Here is a 25463-nt window from a genome sequence, read left to right on the forward strand (position 1 = left end):
ATACAGTGGCACATTGCATTCATTTAAAAAAATAACATTAAAAACACAAAGTAAAAACTGTATTTAGAATATCTGCATTGGCTGGTTCTTCAGTGTAAAATGTGTCCCCGTTAATTGGTGACCCTCAGCTGGCAATCAATGAAACGTTAGCAGTTAGCACGGTCATTCTTGTCTCGAAAACACCGGTTGCTCTGTAACAGTCAGAACACAATAGGCGCTGACTTCATGATGTAGTATTGTACCTGGAAGTTAAACACGGACAAACTGGACATTTTTATGCAGACAACAGTTTTAATTTAGTGTTCAAAGAATGCTAACTCACTTGAATGAATGGAGCTAAATGCCGCTTCCGTTGCCCAACTGCAGGTGCATACATATGACGTAAATCCTGTTATTATGAGATAGTAAAATCAAAAATAAATTTAGAAATCCTGTTTTTATGAACACTGATCAAAATTGAGAATAGCCCAACAATAACCTGCTCTGCTCCAAAGTAGTTTTCCTTGACCTTAAATCATGCTATAGCAGTGTTTGTATTCAGTAGGAAAACCAACAAATCAGAATCAATATCACAAATATCCTGAACCTGCTCTGGACACTGATAACCACACCACAGGTCTGAAGATTATCACATTTACAGTGGAAATTAATCAGCATTTTTCTGTAAGCTTTACTTTGGTTGCACAGTTATTTTAGGGTCTTGTGAAAAGGTGAAGATGAATGAATTTGCCTAATCAGAGCAGAAATGTCATCCTTTTGTCCTCTATGCAAAAACATTAGATCAGAGTGAATAAATGCACCGAGACAGAAAAAAAAGAATACATTACTGTTAAAAGCTTGTATTTACCTAAGCATGTGTCAATCACAGCTTATTCAAGCCAGCACGCAATACACTTATTTTGCACTGCCATGAAAATAAACCCAGCAGGACCGCTCACAGTTTTTGCTTTCATTTGTCCCTGCTTCCTGCTGCGCTCACTCAATCTCTGTCAGACAGATGTCAAAACATTTAACTTAAAAACAATCCAGAAATGTCAGAGTAAGTGTTTTTGTAGATTCTTTGTGTGGGAAAAAAGTAAAATAAGACTTTGTCATTGCTTTACAATAAAAGGTGGTGCAAAGGGCATACTGCCAGTCTTAAATATTGATGGACCTTATCACCTGGAGGTGTGAAGCGAAACGGCCATGAAAGGATATTATAACCACACTTAACCCTGAGACCTCTGACCTGTCTCACCTGGCATCTGATGAATCATTCAGTCAGATGGGCTGCGGTTGGACAGGAGAGCAGCTTCTAAAGGAAAGGACAGATGGCTGAAATGGGAATGTGAGTAAATAAACAGAGTCAGAGTGTATAAATTGATGCACAATGATGGCCCTAACAAGTTTTTAATAAATAGATTCATTCAGACCAAAACAAAAAGAGGTTGAAAAATAGAGAAGTGAAAGAAGCTGTTACAGCATGGCAATCACTCAACTGTGTGCACTTTTAAAGCTGAATAACTCACAGGTCGAATCAGGATAACCTCACAGAGTCAAACCTGACTCTTACCTTAATTCAAATCCAGCCGTGGATGCACTCAGTGTCTGTTAAAAAAAAAAAAAAAGGACAGTAAACTTTAAGCTTCACTTGGCTGAAGAGAATAGCTTGAACTTTACTGAACATGATTGGCTAGATAATAAGGTTCCCATCTTAAATGTCAAGGCAATTACATGAGACATCTTTGCGTACTTTATTCTATGCAGTGTCAGTGACAAATGATCTCTGGCTGGATCTTTTTTGGGCTGCTTGTTTTTTCTGTGCACAAGAAATGATTAAAAATTGTATAGAAATATAATATATGAAACATAAGAAACGCAAAATGTGTTTGAACCCACGTTTCAGGCACATCAAAAGATCTATGGATGTACTTTTAAAAATCGTGTATATAAAGTAGTGAATTGAATTATGGATGAGCAGTCTAATGAGCATATTAGTGAGTCAGTTACAGCTGCAGTATTACTCTCCTCCTGAGGATAATTAGTTCTAAAAAAGAAAAAGAAGGAACATGTTTTGTTGGAGTGCTGCTTGTCAGAAAATGTAGGCTTGTGAAAAGAGAGGAGTATACTGTGTGAGACTTTTCCTTTTATTGAGTGACAGTTTGGCTCGTTTGACAGCCCCACAGAAAAGCCTCTGACATAAGCATCAAACAGTTTGATAACAATCTGGACATCCCAGACGAGGTCGTGAGCACAGGATGCAATTGAAACGGGCCGCCAACCCTGTCACAGTATGTGGGCGAGAGGCTGACCCTGCTGATTCCAAAAAGACTCGTGAGGGACAGACTAACAGGGAGAAAGCCTGCTCATTAACACATGGACTGGACAACTGCAGGGAGCAGAGGTCCTACTTTCTCTCCCTCTCCCTTCTCTGTGTATCTGTGTAAGCATGTAGCTTTGTTTTACTTTGTCCTGAGGTAATTAATACGACCTGAAACAGGTGTCTGAGCTGGCACTCGAAAAATAAAAAGTCAGCTTTCTACCTTCAGGCAGAACACACCCACCCATACTGCTGGAGAAGATAAGTATGGGTTGTACTGTATGTGTGATTGCTGTGGCCCTGGGAGCTAAACACACTTCTATCAGTCACAACACGCCATCAGCAAAATACATGACGTTAAAAAAATAACTGTATGTTCTGACTCGCTGAAAGCAAACCAAATGATCATCTTTGAAACTTAACGCAGTCTCAGCTCAATGATACCTTGAGACACCCAGCTACAGAACAAGCATGATGCATGACAAGTGTGTGATTTATCCTGTGCGGTTTTGCAAAGAAAATATACAGCATCTGGAATGCCTAAAGTAGAGAATAAAAAAAAAAACACATTTCAAAAATGTTTTCCTCCTCTTCGTCCCATCTTGTGTCAGGTTTTCTGACTTCTACTCATAGATGCACACAGAACTCCTCTAAACAGAACAGTAAACAACAAACAAAATAAACGAGGAGAAATGGCTTTTCATCTCATCCAGTGAACCATTACCATATCTTAACATCTGCGCAGCAGGAGAATGACACTGATGTATCCGTACCTGTAAGTGTAGCTTTAAAAACCCAACATCTGAATTTCACATCCACAAAGTCACCCTATTCCCTCTTAAAGGTCCCATATTGTGCAAAAATCCCTTTATTAAGTCTTTTAGTGAAATTTGTGGGTCTTTGTCTTTCCCAGTCCACAAAATGTGATATTTAATGACAAAACCTGTACTTAGTAGTGCTTGTGATGTAAAATCCTGACCTAAAACGAGCTGTTTGGATTTTGGGGATTTGCCGACGTCAGCGATTCCTTTTTTTGACCAATCAGGAGCAAGTCTGACCTGATTGGTCCACTGGAGCAGATATCATGTAAAGGTCACGCCCACTGAATCAGACCATTCTGAACAGAGGGGCTATGAGAGTCTGGAAACAATGCTGCTGTGCATGATTTATTGGCTTTTTGGACCAAAACATGTTACTACCATTTCATGAAGACATCAATGATCCATATTAAACTGCAGCAAAGGAGCATAATATGGGACCTTCAATAAGAAAAAACAAAGGGGAAAAATAGCACAGGGTGATGAAAAAGAGTGGTTCACTTTCATTCACAAATTCTCATTTACACCAGAGAACATTCAACTTTGATGCTGTCAAATAGAGAGGTGAATTTATCTCAACTTCTTTTCTGATCACCTATAGAGTGTGTGTCAGTCAAGAAATACTGGTCATGGTCTGACATGAGCTTTTTCATGTCTCATGGGAAAGTCAGGACACAATCTTTGACTTCATTTGCCTTATCTTTCCACTGAACATCACAAGAGATAAAGGCTGGTGCCTCATACACAGTGCATCCATCGAAGTGTAGCCACTCTGTACTTTCACTGTGGTCTTTATGTGAGCTGACTTTAGACTATTCTTTCCGACCTCAGTCTCTCCTTTTTTTTTAAGTTGTACGTGCAGTAGGCTCTAAGACTGCATTTCTTTTGTAGAATAAAATTAAGATGAAGAAAAATAAATACATATATTTATAATGCGCCCAGCAGCACATCTTTAAAGAGGAGGTATTGTGCATTTATAAAGCTTTATACTGTCCCTCTGATACCCACTTAGTAGTAGTTCTGCATGATTCCAAGATTAGAAAATATATATATATATCCCTATTTTTCTGATGCTGGTGTTTTGGAAAACTAGTTTTAGAACTCTTTGTTTTAGCTGATGTCTCTTTAGGGCTCCACACTCCACAGACCCCTTCTCCTCTGAATGGCCAGGCCTGTCAGGGGCAGAGCTATGGGCAGACCTTGGTGTTTGAGGTAGAGCCCGACCGATATGGGATTTTTGGGGCCGATGTCGATACTGATACCGCGGGCAAAGAGAAGCCGATATCCAATATATCAGTCGATATCTGATATATCGACCAGTACCCGATATATCGGCTGATATATATAATAATAAATTAATTGATATGCACAGGATATATAGTGTATATGAACACAAATTATTATAATACCCATAAGATTCAAGACAGAGACAGAACACTGTTAAATTGAAACAAGGAACTGAAATTAAAAACTGTCAACAGAAGAACTGTAGTGCAAACCAATGATAAATATGAACAATCTGTAAACACAATAATAAATAAATAAGTCAAACTTTAAACACAGTAAGTAGAAAAAAAAGTCAAACTGTAAACACACAATGAGCAACTTACACAATGTTGAAACGCCGTATTATAGTCTTACATTAGATAATGGTGGACGTGTGAATTAACAGTAGCATTTATCTCTGTTTATCTCACAAAAAAGCTACTTTTGCGACATTTAAAACGCTGTTCTATAGTCTTACATTAAATAATGGTGGACGGAGGGGGCGGGCACTTGGGCAGTGTGCAGCCCAACACACAGACACACAGGAACAGGAGCAACAGAATGTCCACGGAGCAAAATTTTTTATAATCTGCTACATTTTGGCCGATGTTGATTAATGGGTGACAGGCATAATTGGTAGGCTCTAGTTTGAGGCCGCCTGTCTAGTCCAGTGTCAGTTAATGGCCAGTTCATGGATCCTTATCCCATGGTTTCATCATTTTGCCAAATCTCTTGAAGATCTTGAGCTGTTTTTAGATCAGACCATTTTGAGTAGTTAATAGGGATTGCAGGGATTTCCACAACACTGTATTATTGCAGCACAACACTACAGCAGGGTACAATGGTTGAAACACTAAGTATGAACATCCAACATTATAATACCATACGTCTATTTAAAATATGGTGAGACATAAAACAGCCTCTTTAAGCCTCTAGGTCACTTTCCTTTGAATAGCAAGAAACAGCAGTAAGTCATCAGAAGTCATTATGTTTGCAGGTACTTATCAACCACTGGCTGAGTTGAAATCACACAAAATTGATTAATTTACAATAAAGACATACTGAATGACTGAAGGCAGCACAAGTCAGACACTGAGACTATCCCTCAGCTATCATTATTGACAATTATTCATACAGTTAAATGGTGAAAGCACTTTGTGGTAGCAGCACCATCTGAGTTTAAAACAGTGTGTCTGCTCCCCCTGTTCTCGCTAGTAAATTACAGCATGTGCTTGTCTGCCTGACTTATTATAGCAAGCTTGATTGCAATTATTCCTACCAATGATGCTATAAATACAGGGAGTACAGGCCTGAACAATCTCTTCCAAAGCAATGCAGATTAATGACCTGAATACAGAGCACTCCACTGACATTAATATGTTGATGTAAAACGTAGTGAGAGCCCTGCATTAGTCTCACTTACATGAGGCCATGGAGTCGATAAGGGTAAAATCAGCTCATAAATCAGCTTCACTTATATAGAAACTCAAGGTAGAAAATAATGTCTTCACAAGGCAGTCTGATCAGATTCAATGTCTTCTCAACATACCGTGTTTCAGTTTGATTGTCCACATTAAATAACCCTTCATTCGATTTTTTTTCAGTCTTTGGTAAATAATAGATTTTCCTCTAACCCAATGTAAAGTTGATAGTGATGATTAAAAAATCACGCCCTAATGAAAGTAAAAGCATAAATGTGTAAAACAGAGGTACACCACTTGAGGTGATGTGAGTTAAAATTATATATTCATTAATTCTTTTATTTGTTTTTGTCTGATTCAGACTCCCAAAACAAACACCCTGGTGTAGTGCTGCACACTTAATGGAATATTAATCACCATGACAAGTTTGGCCTTCTTATGATTTAGTAAACATGACTGATGGTGGTATGAAGGTTTTAAGTGCAAGCTCCTGCTATTGTAGCGTCTGTTTCAAATATTCCAGAGTGCTCCCTCAACTAACAGCTTCTTCCCTTGGGAGGCTATCAAGATGTTTTGGTTTGCAGTGGCAGTTTAAAGTGGAAGAATAAACAACCGAAGCTGGCCAGGAAAAACAAAGTCAAAAGTCTTGAACAGAAAACCAAGAGCAGGTCCCCTGGAATGGCTTGTCAACAGTTGTTTTCAATCATTTCAGCTTTCGGGAGAGCGATGTTAAGCAGTACAAATTAATATGCAAAGAGAGCCCAAAATCTCTGTGTGCATGGCACAGCATATAATTAACTTGTTCAGCCACCTGAAATAACAACAGAAATTACAGCTGGTTGATTTGCAAAGGCCAAGAAGAATAGTGTCATATGTATTGTCATTTCAGACATCCATAATAACGGCAACCTGGCACCCTGCGACACCAGGACCCTGTTCTACGAAGCAGGATTACTGCCTAGCGAGGTAGCTTTGAGGATAGGTTTCAGATTCCCTGTTCTACGACACGGGATCACTCCTCAGCGAGGCGAGTCTCCATGGCAACGTACGCTGAACGGCTAACCTGCTCCGGGGCAGGTTAGGTTACAGATCGAACTCGCGGACTATTAAAACACCGCCCACTGACCAATGAGCGCTCACGAAAAAATGGCTTGTCCGTTATTAGAGGATCCCGTGGACATCGGAGCCCGACCCACTCTCTTTTTCTGATGACCACCTTTATGAAAGTTACCGGTTTTCCAGGGAGGGGTTGGTAGTACATGACACTTTCTACAGGTAGTTAAAGGGAATGAAAAACTCTCATTGCCGTAATAAGATCTTCAATGCCAACACTTCTGTTCCATGACAATATTTTATTGCCCATATTAAAATTGTGACAGGAATTCATGTAGGGCTCATGTGGGCTACATATCACACAAAAAATATAAACACTATAGGAATGAACAAATGAATAAATTCATCTAAGAAATAAATTAGGTATGTTGCATGTTACAGTAAAAGTGCATGGTGAACAGTGCTATTTCAGGATGATAATGGCACAAAATATTTTATTTGCACTACACCACTACACTTACGCATTTAGACTGTCAGCAATTTTCTGCCAGCACTCCTTCCGTGCTTTAGCAGCAGCGACGGTTCTGCTTTTAACGTTAATTACATGTTTCAGCTCGTCATACTTCCTCATGATCACCTCCTGCTCCTCCTGTGTGAAGTATGCGCTCCTTCTCTCTCCGGCCTGCTCTGACGCTCCAGACTGCTCCATGTTCGTGATTGGTCAGATGCAGCGGGCTCCGCCTTATATGTGTGCACGCGTTCATTACCAAACTGGATCCACTTATGAGGTTGATAACCAGCGTCGTAAAACCGTGTAGCGAGACCGCCGGCTACCGCGCTCAGTTCAGCGAGGTAGCTCCAAGGCTATCTCACTAGACTGAACTTGCTTCGTAGAACAGGGCCCTGATCTAAAAACAGACGAACAGTGCAGCTCTATGTCAGTGTTCAATAAATAGAGTTGGGAATGAAGAGGTTTTTGCTTATTTTGACACGAAGCTCTGAACTGGAAACATTGTCATTCAAGAAGAGGAAATATTGCTATCATTTCAGGAGATGTTAATATTGCTCAACAGCGGACAAATTGAGGAGGGTGTCTTAGTGGCTGCAGACATTTTTGTGCTTAAAAAAAAAATCTAGTCAGTCTCATTAATCACCCCAACCAAACAACTGGGTGATCCTTAGAGCCATGTCCTTTAAAAAAGATCTGATGCAACAAATAAAAAGCACTTAAAAATAAAGTTTCTCTTAATGTAAGTATTTTACAAACTGACTGATTGTTGCTGTTGTTCAATTACATATCCTGTCAAACACCTTCATAAAGTTTTTGTAAGGAACCCCTTTGCCTTAATGCCAGATGAAATAGCAGCACAGTTATATTTTCTATCAGTTTTTGTCTTATCAGGTCTTTATGAGAGATTTTACTAATCCTTTGTTTGATGCTGATGTTGTAATGAATTTGCTTTTGACAGAATTACTCTGAGGTTGATTCTGGGTGTCAACGTAACTGTTAAAAAGAAAAGTTGCCTTTGCAAAGTAAAGAAATCCATCTGGATTTTAAGTTTGGTTTAAGTTAAGTTCTAAATATATTGTGAAATGGCGAAACTGAGAAACTCATAAAAAGTTCAAATACAGGCAACTACAGACCCCCTGGTACTAAGCGTCTTCCTTTGTTCTGTCTCAACTGGCTTATTAGCTTCTTTCACTTTCACTGACTCACTGTGTCCCAGCCAGTCTGGTTTACCAAACACAGACAAGTATGAGGGAGTGGGAGGCTCCTGCAACTCACAGTAATGAGGCAACACACCGAGTCACATCAGACGATGTGACACACAGTGTCAGATGAACAAAGTACAAAGGGCTAAAATTGAGGTGAGTCAGAAACCAGGGAATGCTGACCTTAAGTTTTGGGTCTAGCACTGTCATTGAATTAGTCACTGTCTTCCTGTTTGTTTTGATCATGGCGAGAAGATCTGAGGCATTTTTTGAACCTCCTTCAAAACAGTTCCAAACCACTGTGATGTCACAGTGACCTTTACCTCAGATAAAAGGTCAAGCTCAAACATCACAGCAGACTTCAACAATCAAGCTTAGGGTGTTTTCACACCTACAGTGTTAGGTCGACCCAAATTTAGATCGACCTATATTTGGTCCCGTTTGGGTTGGTGTGAAACCAAAATCAGACTCTGGTGCGCACCAAACTGGTGCGGCCAGAGGAGGTGATCTCAGTTTGGCTCTGGCCGCACTCTGGTGCGCACCAGCTGTGGTGTGAAACAGCCGCACTCTGGTGCAATGCAACTGTCAGGCGAACTCGGCGAGTTTGACATTAGAGGGCTCCCATGGAGTTTTGTTTGTGATGCAGGACAGCTGCGCACTCCAACATCCTTAACTACCCGTATATAGGCTACTCATCTAAAAAGCAGAGCTCTCCCCTGACTCCTCATGTCAAAATAACATGGCTGATCATATAGCATCATCATATAACAGGCATTAATTACCTTGTTGGTCGTCTGTATCTGCGTCTGATGAAGATCTCATGGTACATGGTAAGAATCATTATTTCTGAATTTCCCCTCGGGGATTAAAAAAAAGTATTTTCTATTTTATTCTACTCTATAAATCTTCGCATTCTCCGGAATCGGGCAGATATTTCCATTCGGCGTCTCCAGTGCATCTGTATGCTTTTTTCAAGCCGCAGCTGCTCTTCATTTTCAAACACTATAGTTTGCAGATGGTTATACACACAAACAATATAGAAATGAATTTTTAAGCACTATAAAAACTCGGCGTAGGACTGTTTGACTCTCCATCATCTCTGATTTAAGCAAACTGTTCTCTCGGCGCTTCCAGCTTCCAGCTGAAAGTACGCTGCACGCGCTCCAGCCGTTGTCGTCATGGAAACATGACGCTCTTAAAATGCTGCGGCGTTTGCTCTCCTAGTGACAAAAAGCAGATGTGAAAGGAACCGCACTAACTGCAAAATGACGACAAAGTATTAATTTATCATCCCAAGCCGCACCAGGGTGCGCATTATCAGGTGTGAAAACACCCTTAGAAAGACTGGAAGCAACCCTAAATGTCCAGGTGCTTGCGAATTGAGAAGAAGCTTCCTGAACGGGTCTGTTGATCAAAGCTGAGGTCTAAAGCTGGATTAACAATTTGCTGCAGACCTGCATATTTAGCTCAGGTTTTGGGTCTAGCACTGTCATGGCATCAGTCACTGTCTTCCTGTTAGTTTTGATCATGGTGAGAAGATCTGAGGCATTTTTTGAACCTTCTTCAAAACAGTTCCAAACCACTGTGATGTCACAGTGACCTTTACCTCAGATAAAGGGTCAAGCTCAAACATCAAAGCAGACTTCAACAATCAAGCTTAGACAGACTGGAAGCAACCCTAAATGTCCAGGTGCTTGCGAATTGAGAAGAAGCTTCCTGGACGGGTCTGATGATCAAAGCTGAGGTCTAAAGCAGGATTAACAATTTGCTGCAGACATGCATATTTAGCTCAGACAAACTGGAAGCCCCCCTCAACATCCAGCTCTCTCTGAAAAGGAGAAGAACTACCTGGACTGGTCTGTTGATCATAGCTCAAGTTCTTGACATGATTCAACTTTCATTGCAGACTTCAGCAATCACGACGAGAGAGACTGGGAGCAACCCCTAATGTCCAGGTAACTGAGAAATCAAGTAGAAGCTTCTTTGATGGTTCAGTTGATCACAGCTTAAGTTTTTAGCTGGAATCAACTTTGGCTGAAGACATCAATAGGCCAGCTCAACAAAAAGGGAGTAATGCAAAACTGGCAGCCGCTTCTGAAATACATTGGAACTGCTCTGACAGGTCTGTTTATCAAAGCTGAGATTTTTAGCAGTAGTCAGCTTTTGCCGAAGACATCAACAATCAGCCTTAGACAGACTAGGAGAAACCCTTAATGTCCAGCTGCTCCTGATATCGTGTTGAGGCTTCATGTACAGGTCTGTTGATCAAAGCTTAGGTTTTGACCAGGGTTCAGATTTTTCTGCAGACTTGCATATTTGGCTTAGATAGACTGGGAGAAACCCTTAATGTCTAGCTGCTTCTTAAACTTTGTAGAAGCTTCATGGAAGGGTTTGTTATTCTCAGCTAAAGTTCTCAGTAGGATTTAACTCGATGCAGACTTCAGCAATCAAGCTGAGACAGACTGGGAGAAACCCTCAAAGTCCAGCTCCTTCTGAAATTGAGTAGAAGTTTGTCAGGCGAGCCTCTTGATCACAGCTCAAGTTCTCAGTTTGATTCAACTTTCATTGCGAGCTTTAGCAATCAAGACAAGGCAGACTGGGAGCAACCCTTGATGTCCAGGTACCTGAGAAATCAAGTAGAAGCTTGTCGGATGTTTGTGTTGATCACAGCTTAAGTTTTTAGCAGGATTCTACTTTTGCTGAAAACATCTACAATCATGCTTAGAGGAACTTGAGAGAAACCCTTAATGTCCAGCTGCTTCTGTGTTGAGTAGATGCATCCTGGTTGGGTCTGTTGATCACAGCTGAAACACTCAGTAGGATCAAACTTTTGTTGCACACTTCAACCTCCACAGCTTAGACAAACAGGGAGAAACCTTTTATGTTAAAGTCAGGTCTGTTGTCAAAAGCTTAAATTCTCAGTTAGATTTAATCATCCATGAACACTTGACCAATAATTAATTGCTTATTTCTGTAGCCATATTATTTACTTTCAAGTATTAACCCACAAAAAAACTTGCTACAATATGCCCTTTAAACTAGAGGCTATTTCAGACTATTTCTGCTACTTTCTAGTATTTGTAGCCTCAGGCCAGATCACTTCATTTTCTGATTTTTAAAAGTTGTGTCCCTGACACTGGTCTACATAGTTTGACTGTCATAAACTGTTAACTTTTGTCTGGGGTCTTTCTCTCCTGTTTTTTTCTTTTTTTTTTTTTTTTTTTACTCTTGCCTTGCCCTGTGGTTCGGAAAGTCTCTTATCTCATTATAGTTCCCAATGATTAGTTGTTTGCTGATTTTAGCTTGCACTTTATTTTAATTCTTCTTAACCTCGTCTCAACCATAGACTGTAAAAAAAATGGACATCCACTTGCTCTGCTTGAAGTGAGGTCTCCACCAAAACTGCTCCCCCTGGTGACTGGCTGCAGTATAGGTTAAAAAATCTGTCTTTCCAGCCATTCCAGATGGGCTATGCTCAAACTTAAAAAAATTTATACTCCTTGAAGAAATGTTCCTCACGTCTGATTGTTGTGGTGATTTGAAGATAACATTTGGCTGCCTTGTATTCAAGTCCTCTTTTTTCTGAAAAGTTTAGTTTTTCATTAGTTATACGAAGTTAAAAACGAAACTCTACGAAATGTTTAACGATGATTGACAGCTGCCGTTCTCATGTATTTTTTTTCCAGGGATAGTAAAATATGTTGAGAGGTAGAGTCAAGAAGTGATTAGACTCTCAAAAGAAAAAATATATATTATTTTTGTCACCCAGCTCTACTCAGATTCTCCCAGAATCCCCCCTCGTCTCCACTGCGCAGACTCTGGCTGCCAATGGTTGCGCCTGTGACGGGGGTATTTTGGATTCAAAACCGTACAATGATAAATGGTGGAGCCACGCTGTCCACTCTATATACAGTCTATGGTCTCAACCTTTGATAAAGTAGCACTACTCGAATTAGTGATTTGATGCTGCAAGGGGTTAATTTTCTACACATCAAACTGGTCTTTTCCTGTAATGCTTGGAAATGCCTCTCCCACCTGTGCTGTTCTCTTCTCTTCTGTGGGGTCCCACAGGGATCTATTTTGGGTCCCTTATTATTTACTGTTTACATGTTCCCTTTGGGGCACATCCAGGAAATAGACTTCCACTGCTGCACAGACCATACTCAGCTCTATGCTTCATCAAAACCTGGCCTCGCTGATGTTTCTACCATTATACCATATTGTAGTGAAACAAAGAACTCAATGTGATTGTGATTGAGACTGATATTTTCTATGGCTGAATTGTTAAAGATCTGATGTCATAGTTATTAACCCTTCTGCCCCCATCACAATAAGAACCTCACTTCCAGCCTCAGTGCCTGTCAGGTTAAGGGACCTACAGCATAGGAGGCATTTTCATTCCAACCTTTCCTTTGTCGCCTGTGACTGAAACTATCTAGCAGTACTGAGAAAGTTGACTTACAACAGGTCATTTCTTAATCATCACATTGATTTATTTCACACTTTTCTTATGTAATGCACTTTATGTGGCAAAGGCGAGCGCAGCATCCAACAAATAAAGTTAGTTTAAAATTCTGCTGCTAGGCTTTAAACGCTTGGAAGTGAAGCTTTAAGTAGTCATGCTCCAGCCTATATCTGTGAACTGCCAAATTCTTATAAGGCCAGACAGCTACCTGAGGTCTTCCAGCAGGGCATCATTGTTCCTAAATCTAGACTGCTAATAAGAGGCGACCTAGCCTTTCTAGCCTTTAACCTTTGCTGTAGAATTATCTGCCTGAGAATGTCAGACATTCAAACTAAGGTCTCTCTTTTAAAAGTCCTGTAAAAAGTCACTTCTATTGTCTCGCTTTTTAGTGACTTTAAACTCTGCTGTATTCGTCCTATCCCCATGCACTATTAAAATGTTCAGTGCTGTGTGATTTCAATACAGCTGCACCACCACATCCCTATGATGCAGTAACTGCTGTTAAAATAATGAATTCACCTGGTTCTGTCCTCGCAGAAAAATGCCTTCAGACTCTGATGAGGGTAGGGGAAAGTGCAGAAATGTGGCTGAGGTGGCAGGCTTGTAGTTAAAAAGTGGTCAAAAAATGATGTTACATACTGGTTTAATGAGATGGCTTCTCACATTGAGCAGAAAGCTTGTCACATTTTAGTATCACAAGAACTTGTAATTCAGCCACACCTGGTTCTAACACTAAAATCCAACAAACTTAATGTCAGTTTTACATTTTTTACTTCATTATTGATTTGATCAATCAAGATTTGTCAATAACATACTGCTACAAATAGAGAGAAACCAAATGTAGCCCTCTTTTCAGACATGTAGGGCTATCTACACACTTGTTGTTAAAGTCAATGTTACATCATTTGATATCCTGTAAGTGGGAAAAATAGATACATTTTTTATTTTTCAACATGTATTTCTATCTGCAACATCAGTCATTATTTAGCACTTCTTTTCTAACAGGCGTTTTGGTTATGAAATCCCTATCTGCTGAGCAATCAGGCATGATGCAAAAAGCTGGAAGATACCAACTATGATGAACCCTGGGTCTTACACAGGTCTGCACTAACTCCTGTGTCAGCACACAGATCAAGAAGATAAATCATTGAGAATTTGCTCTCATGTGGAAAGGAGCCCATGTTTTATATGACAGGTTGGTAGGTCAAGGCTTTTGGCTAGCAGCTCTCCTCAAAAATGCAGCCTTCTCTCGCTCTGGACTGCACCAGCAGTCGTCGTGACAGAAGGTGTCAAAAAATCAGCACACGCAGGTGGAGTGTGAAGTAACCAGCAGACAGTCAAGTCTCCCAGGCTAGCAGCTTATTTTGTTGGACACTTCTCTTTTAGCTGCCAGAATCCCCTGCTGCTCTTGTCTCAAGGCTGAAACTCTTCTCTGGTCTATTTTTTTCCTTGCTCCTCTCGTTGGCTCAGTCCTCTCACAGCTCTGCCTGGAACTTCCCCTTCTGGATTTTAATGCCATACTTATCCTTCAGGTGTGGCACTGAAACAGGAGTACAACTAATCCTGTTTATCCTATTTATGGCTTTGTTGCATGAATATTGTTTTTAAAGAGGGGTTTTTACGCTTTCCAATATTTCAAACATGGATATAAAGTAACAATGTTGGATGTCAATGCTAAATGTGTGCAGATTTTTAAATGGCTCCATTTTCATATGAGAACACCCACAATCTGACTGTCCACCAATCAGAATGGTACGTACTAAAAACAAATGGCTTAAAATCTCAACAAGATCTTCACAAAATCTTAACAAAATCTTCACAAGACTTCTGAAATGATAAGGTCATTGTACAAGGATCTACTGACTGGTTTGTGACACATTGCAAGGGTGGGGCTTCAAACACTAAGGCCTTCCTATTAGAGAGGGATAGCCAATCAGAAGTAAGTGGGTCTCTCCCTTAAAGAGGCAACATTTCAAACAAGGTGTCAGACCAAAACTGAAACAAGGATTTTCTGAAACACCAGACATTGAGCCCCAAACCCACAGAAGTGCTCTCTAATGTAGAGTTGAACAGCCTTGCTATCTTCATCCAAGGTGGTTAAACCTGTCTCTCCCTTATACTGGTTCCCAGGACTGTTGTTATGTCCCCAGTCCAGGGGAAAAGAGAGCACAGCATGTTCAGCCCTTTCTACTCTCCCACTCCCAACAAAGGCAAATGAAACAAGATTATGAGGAAAATAAGAATCTGTTTATTTTCTTTTATTGAGTGCCATGCCTAAAATAACAAACACGAACTCTATGCTCCCTTAACTTACCTATCCAAACAAAAACCATGCGAACAAAAGACAGGTTTTCTCACCTATGAACTAACACAAAAACTAAGTAACAAACTTAATAACACTGCTGTACTGAGGCACAAGTTCTACCATAGATAATATCGAAGCATAGACGGGTGGATTTTGTTTAGAGCAGCAGAGGTGCTGGAGAGAGGGGCGGGGCTACAGCCAAGTGCTGCTTAAGTAGGGGTAATTTCCGCAGCTCTTCCAATCAGAACCTTGGGACCAAATCCCTGTTCGCTTCCTGCAGCCAATCACTCTTCTCCACCTGTATCACACACACATACACCCACGCACATGCTCAGAAGACATAGGAGAAAAGCGAAGGTACGCAACACAGAACACATGACCAAGAGTTGTGACACCGTGGCAGGGCTCGACCTATAAACTCCTATGCTCTGCTACTTTATGAATAATAAAACTCTTGGCGTCATTATGAGACATACATCTCTCAGTTTGTTTCAAGAATTCAAGTTTGTGCACCCCCACACTTTGCTTTACAACATTCCTTCAGTTCCTCTCCAAGAATGAAAACTTCTGACTAACGAACCTAGTTTATAGTTTTCTAACACTGAGGGTACCAGAGGGACAGCATAAAGGCTTTAAAAATACACAATATCCCCTCTTTCAGGGAAAGGACTGTAGTCTGGTGAGATTTAAGTCTCTGACAATACGGCATAGAATACAAGCTACTTATGTGAAAAACTACATGATCTTCACAGCCCCACTAAGACCACTGGACAAGCACTTACACATGAGCCACTCTTACTTTTTTCAAGATACAGTTTACATTTACATGAAGTAATGAAAGGAGGAAGGACAGTCAAAGGTCTGGGGATCTTGACCTCAGAATATAGAGTGCCATTCAGAAATCCTGTGACATAACTTTGGTTACCATCAGACACACATCTAGCATCTCCAGAGCTTTTTCATCCTTGAGTGAAATATTAAAACATGAGAGACAAGTATTACATTTCTTTAGGATCCACATGTGACAGTCTCAAAATGTCCCAGAAAAGTAAACGAGTAAGAAGACATAGAACAATCAAGATGATGACAGCTTATAACCCACAGCAAGAAATTCCTCTGCATTGACAGCACTTATATTTAATCCCTCCTAACACTCTTCTTCAACTTGTCACGTCTTGTCTTTTTTTCCTCTTTGCAATGAGACATGCTCTTATTAAAATTAGCAGAGAAAAGAATCCATTAACTGAATAGACCAGAAAACTGGCCAATTAGGCTGCAGTGAGTGTGAACGTTAGTGCGAGAAGACTTTTAGTGAACTCACAGCTTTATCGTACAGATCAGAAGTATTTGCCTCAGCAGCATGTCAGTGTCTGCAGTTGTCTTACTTCTATTTAAATCCTCAGCTATAAGCTGAATTAAAAGATACCTCTCAGCTCTGTGCCATCCTAGGTTGACCTATCATTTCTTATTTCTCCTGTTTGGATATCTAGCTGTGAATGAAGGCATTTAATTTATTTTTCCTGTACTACTAAAATGATGTAAAAACAGGAAACATCTGTCATATGACTGAACCACCAACAGCTGAACAATCTTTGAGGCTGTCAGTTTTTAATGAGGAGTCTGGCATAAGTCCTCTTACTGTGCTATTAAAAACCATCCATTATTGACATGTAGGCCAAAGGAAGACAAAGCAGATTCCAAATAGCTCCTTTAGTAATCAGAGTGTTGCTGAAATTAGCCTTCTACCTTCTCTTAAAGCTTTTTCAATACCGGTTCTCAACGGTACCAGTTCTCGGTACTTTTGTGTGTTTCTCCGATAATAAATGTTTTTTTCAATAACAAATTCTCAAAATGTTTCTATTTAACATATTCATTTGTTAATATACAAACGTTAACAAATATATCAAAACAACATTCAACTGTTTGTACTGCAACATCGTAGTTGTGTCACAAATTTCTGTTACATCAAAATCCTTCACTAAAAAATAACTACAACTTAAATAAACAGCACCTATGCATTGGGTTTTTTTCCTCAGAATGCACAAATTAGAACTCACTCTATCTACCCCTATTTTAAAATGAAAGTGAATCATCTACAGTGAACTACATCCACTGTTTTTCTTCATTCTCTGTGCAATTCTTTTTCAAGAACACTAACATGTCAACTTTCTCGGGCAAGAGTCGAGCCCGCTCCACACTGACTGCATCCCCTGCTGTGGAGAAAACTCGTTCTGATGGAGTGGAGGACGCTTGAACGCATAGATATTTTTTGGCCAAGCTGGCCAGCAAAGGCATTTGATCTCTCTTCTGCCACCACCATGAGAGTGGATGCACTGAGCAGAGGATTGCTGGAATGCTCTGGTAGATCTGCAGTTTGTTTTTGGCCTTTTCAGCCAACGAAGGTGCACTGATGTCTGCCTCAGTCAGTAGAAGCACTGCTTGGTCTTCATCCTCGAAGAGCTCCCCAAGAGCTGAAAGTTTTTTCTTCCTTCTTACAGGTGCTGCTACCACTGTCTCAGACAGATCATCCAATCATCATACAGAAGCCAAGCGTCCAGGCCAGCCCACTGTCTCATAGACCCCCAGAGACACTGAGTGTCTGATGGGTGGGACACAGCCCAGCGTTCATCCAATGACCGTCCAGTTTCCACAGTGGAACAACCCATTCTAAGCTTTCCCGCTGAAGTCAGAAGATGCTCAGCGTCTGACTGTGTTAAAGCGCTGAGATGCTGCGGGGACAAAAGAGAAGGAGGTCAAGCTAGTTACCTGTGATAGGTAGCTGATTCTGAACAAAAGATGAAGGAATTCTAGTCCATTGGGGACATTTTAGGGGAAGCTGAGCTTCCCTTGCAGTCTTAGAGCAATCGTCACTGCACTAATCCACATGAAATTGTGGGGAGTTGTGTCAGGAAGGGCATCTGGGAAAACTGGGAATCAACACGTGGAACCCAAACCAGAAACAAGTGATCTGCTGTGGTAACCCTTCAATCAGGGAAAAGCTGACAGAGATGACTTGAGATGGCTTGTTTGCCATAGGTCAATACAATATTACCAAGCAAAATGTTAAAGCTGTTAGAAACTTCAACCTACCGCTTGTTCAAACAGATGTTTCAGACGCATTTTTTTGTCCTTTATACAACTAGCTGAGGTGTTTTCTTGTTGCTTATAGTATTACATATTCTCTGCAATGAGCCCAAAATTCAGTAAGATGTCATAAAGCCAGGCTGAATGACAAGTACCATACTAAGTTATCAGGGGAAATAACTGGCCAATGTCTGCCCGACCTGGCACTAAGTTTTTCACGCATGTCAGATCTGACAAGCAGAGATTGTATCCAGTGCTGATGTGTCCACAGACTTAGCAAGGCAGCTGGATGAGACTCCAGTCCCTTTCTTTTTATGTGGTCTACATTTTTCCAGACACTCTGCCATCTGCAAGCTGTAAAAAACATGGCCTTCAGACTTTTAAGAGACATTAAATGATTTGTTAAAGATTTTGTTGTCCACAGCTTGGTAAAATAAAAGTGTTTTTGGCCGTCTTTTAAGAAGCAATTAACATATTTCTTCATGGAGTGGGGTGTTTTTGGCCCCACTTGGCAGTCTGCTCCTCTGTTACTTGGCAGGAGTTAATCTGGTCAGAAGTCAGGCTAAGAGCCGAGGAAGACAGGAGTCTCTGACAGCACTTGGGTGAAATGCAGATGGTCTTTTTTTTCCTTTTTTTTTTAAATTCCTTGTCTGACACCTCAAACATGAAAACTCAGAGTCCGATCATAATTCTTGTGCTGTCGTAGTAACTGTCAGGAAAACTGTACCCTCCACACTTCCTCCTCTTGCCTCCCTGAATCTCCTTTGTAACACCCATCCTTCTCTTTTTTTCACTACTACACTCTCTCCACAATCTCTTCATATCTCCGTTTCCTAATCTAACTCCCTTTTATACCCTCCGACAGCTGTTATGTACTGATGTCTGATGTGACCTTTCAGAGAGCAGAGATGACAGGACCTGGCTTTGATCTCTGCTAGATATTTTATCTCAGCGTCCATTTTGGTGGTGCAGAGATGACGCTGCGTTTCTACAGATGCAGCCCTGGATGTCAAAGGGCTCAGAGGGGACCAGGACTGTGGGATCCATGAGAGACAACTCTGCACTCAACTTACTTTCTATTGCTTGTTGCTTTTACTGCAGACGTTTCAAAGGTTCAAAGGGTTTAACTCAAGCTAGAAAAAATACTTATCTCTCCTTTTACAACAAAACTGAAGAGGAATGTCATCTTAAAAATGAAATAGGAGCAGTATTTTAAAGCAGAAAATCTCCTGTAAGTGAAAGGGTTTTGAGTGCCAAAGGCAGGAGGTATTTCAGGGAGTGGAGCTCCTCATCTTCTGGTTTGATCACTCTCTGTGGCCTGTAAAACAGTGTTTTCTAATCCTGAAGCCCTGATATTGGGTGCTCTGAGAACTTAATAATGTCTAAAATGTTCCCCTTAAGCCACTGCCCAGAGAACTTTACCATAAAGGGCAGTGACAACAAATACAGTACAAATTTTAAATATTAGTCACATTATAATACCTTTATTTCATTCAAGTTGGTGAATTCCTATACATCTGTGGGACCACTTAACTTACAAAAGATATAGAAGGAGGCATAAAACTGTCAACATATTTTACCCAGAAGTCGGCACAAATTAAAGGTCTGTCACTTAAATGAATTATCATAATTAACTTAGGGTCGGGTTGGAGCGGGTCGGGCTGGCCTTCTCTCTCACTATTTTTTTAAAATAATTATATATTTATATATTATGTATCGTATGTTAAAACAATGTATGGATATTAACCTAAAAGAATACTCGTTATAAAATAAATTATTGGGATAAAACTGAGAAGGTGCTGTATGGTAATTGCTATTTAACTACTAAAAGGAGCAGCACGTGCACGCTTTACGCAGCGCTCAATGCCAGATGTTCAAGAGGACGAGACCAGAGACTGAAAACCCGCACAATACGCACTTTACACTGAGATGACCGCCCTGGACCACCTACCTCAGCAGGTCTGACTTCTGCAAACAGTAGCTGGTCCAGAAACATGTATGAATGGATTCATCCGTGCGCACAGTCTCCAGCGGAGGATTTTTAAAGTCTGTTTGTTTCCCCCTTTCGTAACGAAGACTATAGTGAACCTGCTGCGCTCTGGAGGCTTTATCTCAGATGCCTTTCCTTGTGATCTAATGAAGCCCAGAGACCTGCTCCTGCTGCTGTTCCTCTCCTTGTCAGAGAGGCGCGTCCATGTGAGCACAATATCACACACAGAAATATCTTTAACAAACTTTTCCAGCATTATTCCACAGTGTAAATGCATTTATAATGAGCATAAAAATATGTTGATTATTTTAATATTAAGAAAACTTGCGATAAAAAATTTCGGGTTTGTTCCGGGCTCGGGCCTGCAAATCAAGTTAATTGATCAGGCTCGGACCGGGTCGGGCTTTAATACCGCGGGCCTGGGTCAGGTCGGGCTGGATTTTTAAGGCCCGATCTTACATCTAGTGCAGTCACCACCATTACCTATAAGTATAGCTGCTTAGAAAAACATACCAAACACTACTGATAAAGCTACACCAAAATTGTCGAACCCTTTATGACATCAAAATCATAAATTAAAAAGTTGTATAACTTAAGATGCAACTTATTTTAACATGCAAATATAAAACATTGAAGCTGTGTTATACCTTGAGGATACCTTAAACTGTAGTTACCTATTAAGTTAATTTTCAAGGAAGCAAATCAGAGTACAAGCATACAGTTTCCCCGTCAGGATGACCAAATACTTTCCTTTGTTGACACCAAACCAAATTAACCTAACTTCTCTGTTATCATTGAACCATTGAAATGGTTCTCCATTTGTTATCAGTGGTTTATGACAGTCAAAATCTCTAACTCCAGTACATCATTAAATGCATTTTATTTCAGTAGACGCTGTCAATCTGGAAAAAAAGAAGTCTTCCAAAGAAATTCCACTAAGCCTGTACTATTCTGCATCACAGTATCATATGAAATCTACCCAGAGGGTACAGCTGCAAATAGTCCCACTCCAGGCAGTAAAGTTAAATGTCTCAAGCACATTTCAGACATGACAGACAAATACAAAAGCCCTATTTTTGTTAAGCCTGCAGCATAGCACGGATCACAGAGCAGGGAGAGCACTGTTGTGATCAAATGCCAACTTATGTTAAAGAAAAATGGAAAAGAGACGTGAAAATAAGAAGGGGCATGTAAAAGAGGAAGTGGATGTAATGCTATGAACGTTTCATATCATATATCGATATGCTGATGGCAGATGAAGTGCCGACAATTTGATAGAACGCAAGTGTAGTGAGCTGTCAAGCTCCTCAGAGCCGGTGGTTAGCAGATCACACCAAGAAGCAGTCTTTCTTTATACCGAGACTGCAAAACTAGACTGGCATATTCTCCTACCTTGCACCTTAAGAAAAAAACGTGGCTTAAGTTTGATTTCTTGTAAGTCTTTGATATTAAATTGTGATTGGTCAGTTATTTCACACTTAAATCGCTTATTTCTGGGATGAAGAACAAGATTAAGTTTGGGATCCAGAACTGAATGAAACAATAAAACAGAAAACAAAAAACAAAAAAACAACAACAACAAAAAAAAACGTTGCCTGGCAAGGACTGGTCAAAAAGATGCAAAGAGGCTTTTTATTATCTTGAGTAGAAAAAGAGGCAAAATTCAAAACAAAATCACATCCAGTGTGCTGGACGCGAAATAACACGGTAATAAAAAATCACAGCGACACTGGCAAAATCATTGGAAAGCCACAGCTAAGCTGGTATAAACAAGAAAAGCAAATTAACAACCAAAAAACACAGTAAGATACTGGTAAACCAAAAGCAAAACAAATGGAGCACAAGGCTTGGACAACAAAGAAGGCAGCAACGTTACCACAGGAATGAACAAGATGATCTGGCACACGACAAGAGGAAGAAGCAGACTTTCAAACAAAAGAGACACAGGTGGAAACAATGAAGAGCAGAGATGAAAATCACAAAGAGGGTAAAAACACCAGGGTGGGAAGTGATGTGACCTAAAACGATAGGAAAGACGTGTCTACAAAATGAAACTAAACAAAGACAAGACTGATGTGAAGAGGTGCAAACTTAACAAAATCCATGATACACGACTTTGTTTAAATGTGATTATACCTTTATAACCACAAAGTTAAATGAATATAAGGAATTTTAACAGTGGTCACATAACAGACTCTGCCAAAGTCCAAGGCATCTTTCTTTGGCAGAAGAGTGAAATCAGTTTTTAATCAATAACAAGAAAAGACAAATAATATTTGAAGACGGTATTGATGATTCTCTAAGGGGACGCTGGGTAATAGCGAGTGATTTATACCATGTGGGCTGTAAGAGGGCTGATGTAAGATTAGCCTTTCATCAACCCTGTTAGAGTTTTTTCCCCGTATAATAACTCGCTCACTGCACATCACATCTTACATGATGACTGATTTAAATAAAACCAAACCATACGTGAAAGATAATGATGACATGATGAATATTGTATTTAATAATGGTGTTACTTGAGTAAACTTGAAGCAACTGTCAGGAGTTGTTACATCCTTCTTTTAACACTCTATAGCCATTTTAACACTGACAGTCAGATGACGTTCGGGGGATTTCACAACTTCTCAAGCAGAAAGGGTAATATGATCACAAGCAGCTGTGATGCTTGACCTTTTTTAATATAATATCATGCATGTAATGCCTAATGGGGCAGGACAGGATTCAAACAAAGGGTGCAGATGAGAGCATTGCAGCCATAATTGAAGCGGTTACATTGATGGGTGTGAACTATGGCTTTCCACCAGACTTATAACAGCCTGTCTTTCTAGTGCCGCATCAATTATGAGGAGCCAGGAAGAGGGAAACTCAATGATCCACAACAAATGTCCTTTCTGGAATCAATTTGAATACTCTGCTCACACATTTTCTGAGGCTGTCTTCAACCAAAGTGTTCTGACCACTTTACCAAAGGAAAATTGAGGAAGAGCACATTTGTAAAATTATTTAATGATTTGGAGCCTAAAATAATAAGAATAAACGCAGAATTCAGCCAACTCTAATTATTAATTTAGCTATGAAATAACAGATTTTGAGGCCAGATGTTTCATTAAGCAGATAAAGAGTGTCTTATCACATGAGGCCCATTTTCTGTGGAGCTGGTCTGCTAATTCTCTGAACAAAAGCTCTCTGATCAGTCCTCAGCTGACGTAATCTCACAGATGTGCACACAAACACATTAACAGCAGCATACACACCCACTGAAATATCACATAGCCAAAGGCAGCATTGTGAGTTTAAATAAAGATACACAGATGGGTTAGAAAGTATAAAACACATAAATTATAACATTTTGCACCTCCTGGCATACATTTAGTGTAAAAGCAAAACTGTTTGAATTTAACAGGACATCCTTCAACAGTGCAGTGAGTCAGGGCTCAGGTCATCACTTAAAACATGCTACCCAGCTGATAGGTCACTGTAAAAGGATTGCATACAGATACAAGAAAGCACTGTGTGTGAGAAATTCTGTTTTTACATCTCTAGTCCTCAGTTCACCTATCAAAATCACAATTATTTAACTTTCTATATGCAGGCTTGAAAAAACAAGTGAAGCTCATTGGCAAATCACATGAATGAAAATGTAAATGACCAGTTTACGAACTGCAGAGTTTCAACTACACAAAGGTTTCTTCAATAAAACACTTCATATGTCAATAAATTTCACAAAACAGTTTGAATATCCAGGTAAACAAGATGCAGTATAAAACCTTTGACAGTCTCGATAAAATTAATCAGCGCATTACAAGGAGTAAAATTTGCAGACAGCAACAGAAAGCACAGACAAAAAGGTGTCTTTCCACTTCTTTTATGGAGAAAGAGTAGCCCCAAAAAAATGTTTTGGTATAAGTGTTTGATTTTTCTTTCTACACACACTGTATATTGGGGGATTTTCTAAATAACTTGTTTTCAAAGTTATTATACTTACACATTTTCCCCATGTAGGGGCATGGCTTACAAACAGGTGGACACCTGTAACGGAAAGTGTTTGGACCCATATGCAACACACAAACTGCAGGGAAGTCTTTTTATGGAAGAAACTTCAATAACAAAAGTTTAAAAGCAAGCAACAGTACCGTGAGGGGATAGACAAAGAGCGTAGTCATCCAGGCAGCAGGATCAAAACCAGGTATCAGTCCAGAAAGGCAAAATAGTCCAAACAGGGCAAGGGCAGAAGGCAGGTCAAAGGCAGGCAGAAGATCAAAACCGGGAAACCACAACATGAAAAGTGCTGGAAAGTCTTGCATGAAGCTAAAAACAATCTGCCAAAGAACTGGAGAACAGGGGAGATTTAAATGCAGGCCTGATTGCAGATGGGCTGCAGCTGGGTGCTCAGGTGCACTGAGCTGTCTGATTAGGAGGGCGTGTCCCACAGGTAGAGCAGCAGAGGAAAGGTGAGTGGAAAAACACTGCACTACACTGTCTAGTCAAGTGAGCTGTGCTTCTGATTGGGCAAACTTGTGATCTTGATATCTTCTAAACTGCTTAGTTATTTAAGAAAAGAAAAGAAAAATACTTTTGATTTATCTAGATTCCTCACAGACAGAGCTTGCTGCTTGGTGGGCACCCTATAGCGTTCTGTGAAGAAGCACAAGGGCCACCTCTTTGCTTCATCCAAAGTTGAACAGAGCAGAATTTAGCATTCCAATATGGCTGGATGCACTTCAAAACTCTGTACCAGAATCAAACGGGTGACGCCCAGAGACTACATTGTTTCCATGTTTACCAATAGTTTTCATCTCCTGGCGACTAAGAAGTGTCTCTCCTCCCATATTCATTTAATTTCAAATGGTGTGGTTGAATATCTTGTCTGTGTTGTGGGTTAAAGTTTTATTTCATGCCTATATTGATTCCTGTCATCAGCTTGTTTTTAAAATAATAACCAGGAAACATGTGAGTGCTTTATCACTAATCATCTTTAGTAGGATGTTTGAGAAGTCAGTGATGTGTTGTTGTATAAATGTTTTCCCCCAAAGTGTTTTCTAATGT

At 40.1% G+C, this 25463-nt stretch overlaps 1 long non-coding RNA gene across 2 annotated transcripts; it reads right to left on the reverse strand.

Annotated features, from left to right (window-relative positions):
• Window positions 1-86: 86 nt before the first annotated feature.
• LOC141798434 (uncharacterized) lies at window positions 87-24720 on the reverse strand. 2 transcript variants are annotated; one of them, XR_012599156.1, is made up of 5 exons: window positions 24551-24720; window positions 1553-1587; window positions 1238-1294; window positions 323-388; window positions 87-242 (listed from the first exon to the last, which is right to left on the reverse strand). It is a non-coding gene; the product is annotated as an uncharacterized LOC141798434 (long non-coding RNA). The 2 variants fall into 2 exon arrangements; XR_012599157.1 differs by having other exon boundaries at window positions 87-264.
• Between the last annotated feature and the right edge of the window lie 743 nt (window positions 24721-25463).

Source organism: Halichoeres trimaculatus, unplaced genomic scaffold, assembly GCF_033239565.1.
Source record: "Halichoeres trimaculatus isolate MK-OKI-2021-1 unplaced genomic scaffold, fHalTri1.1 fHalTri1_scaffold_9, whole genome shotgun sequence".
Taxonomy (NCBI): domain Eukaryota; kingdom Metazoa; phylum Chordata; class Actinopteri; order Labriformes; family Labridae; genus Halichoeres; species Halichoeres trimaculatus.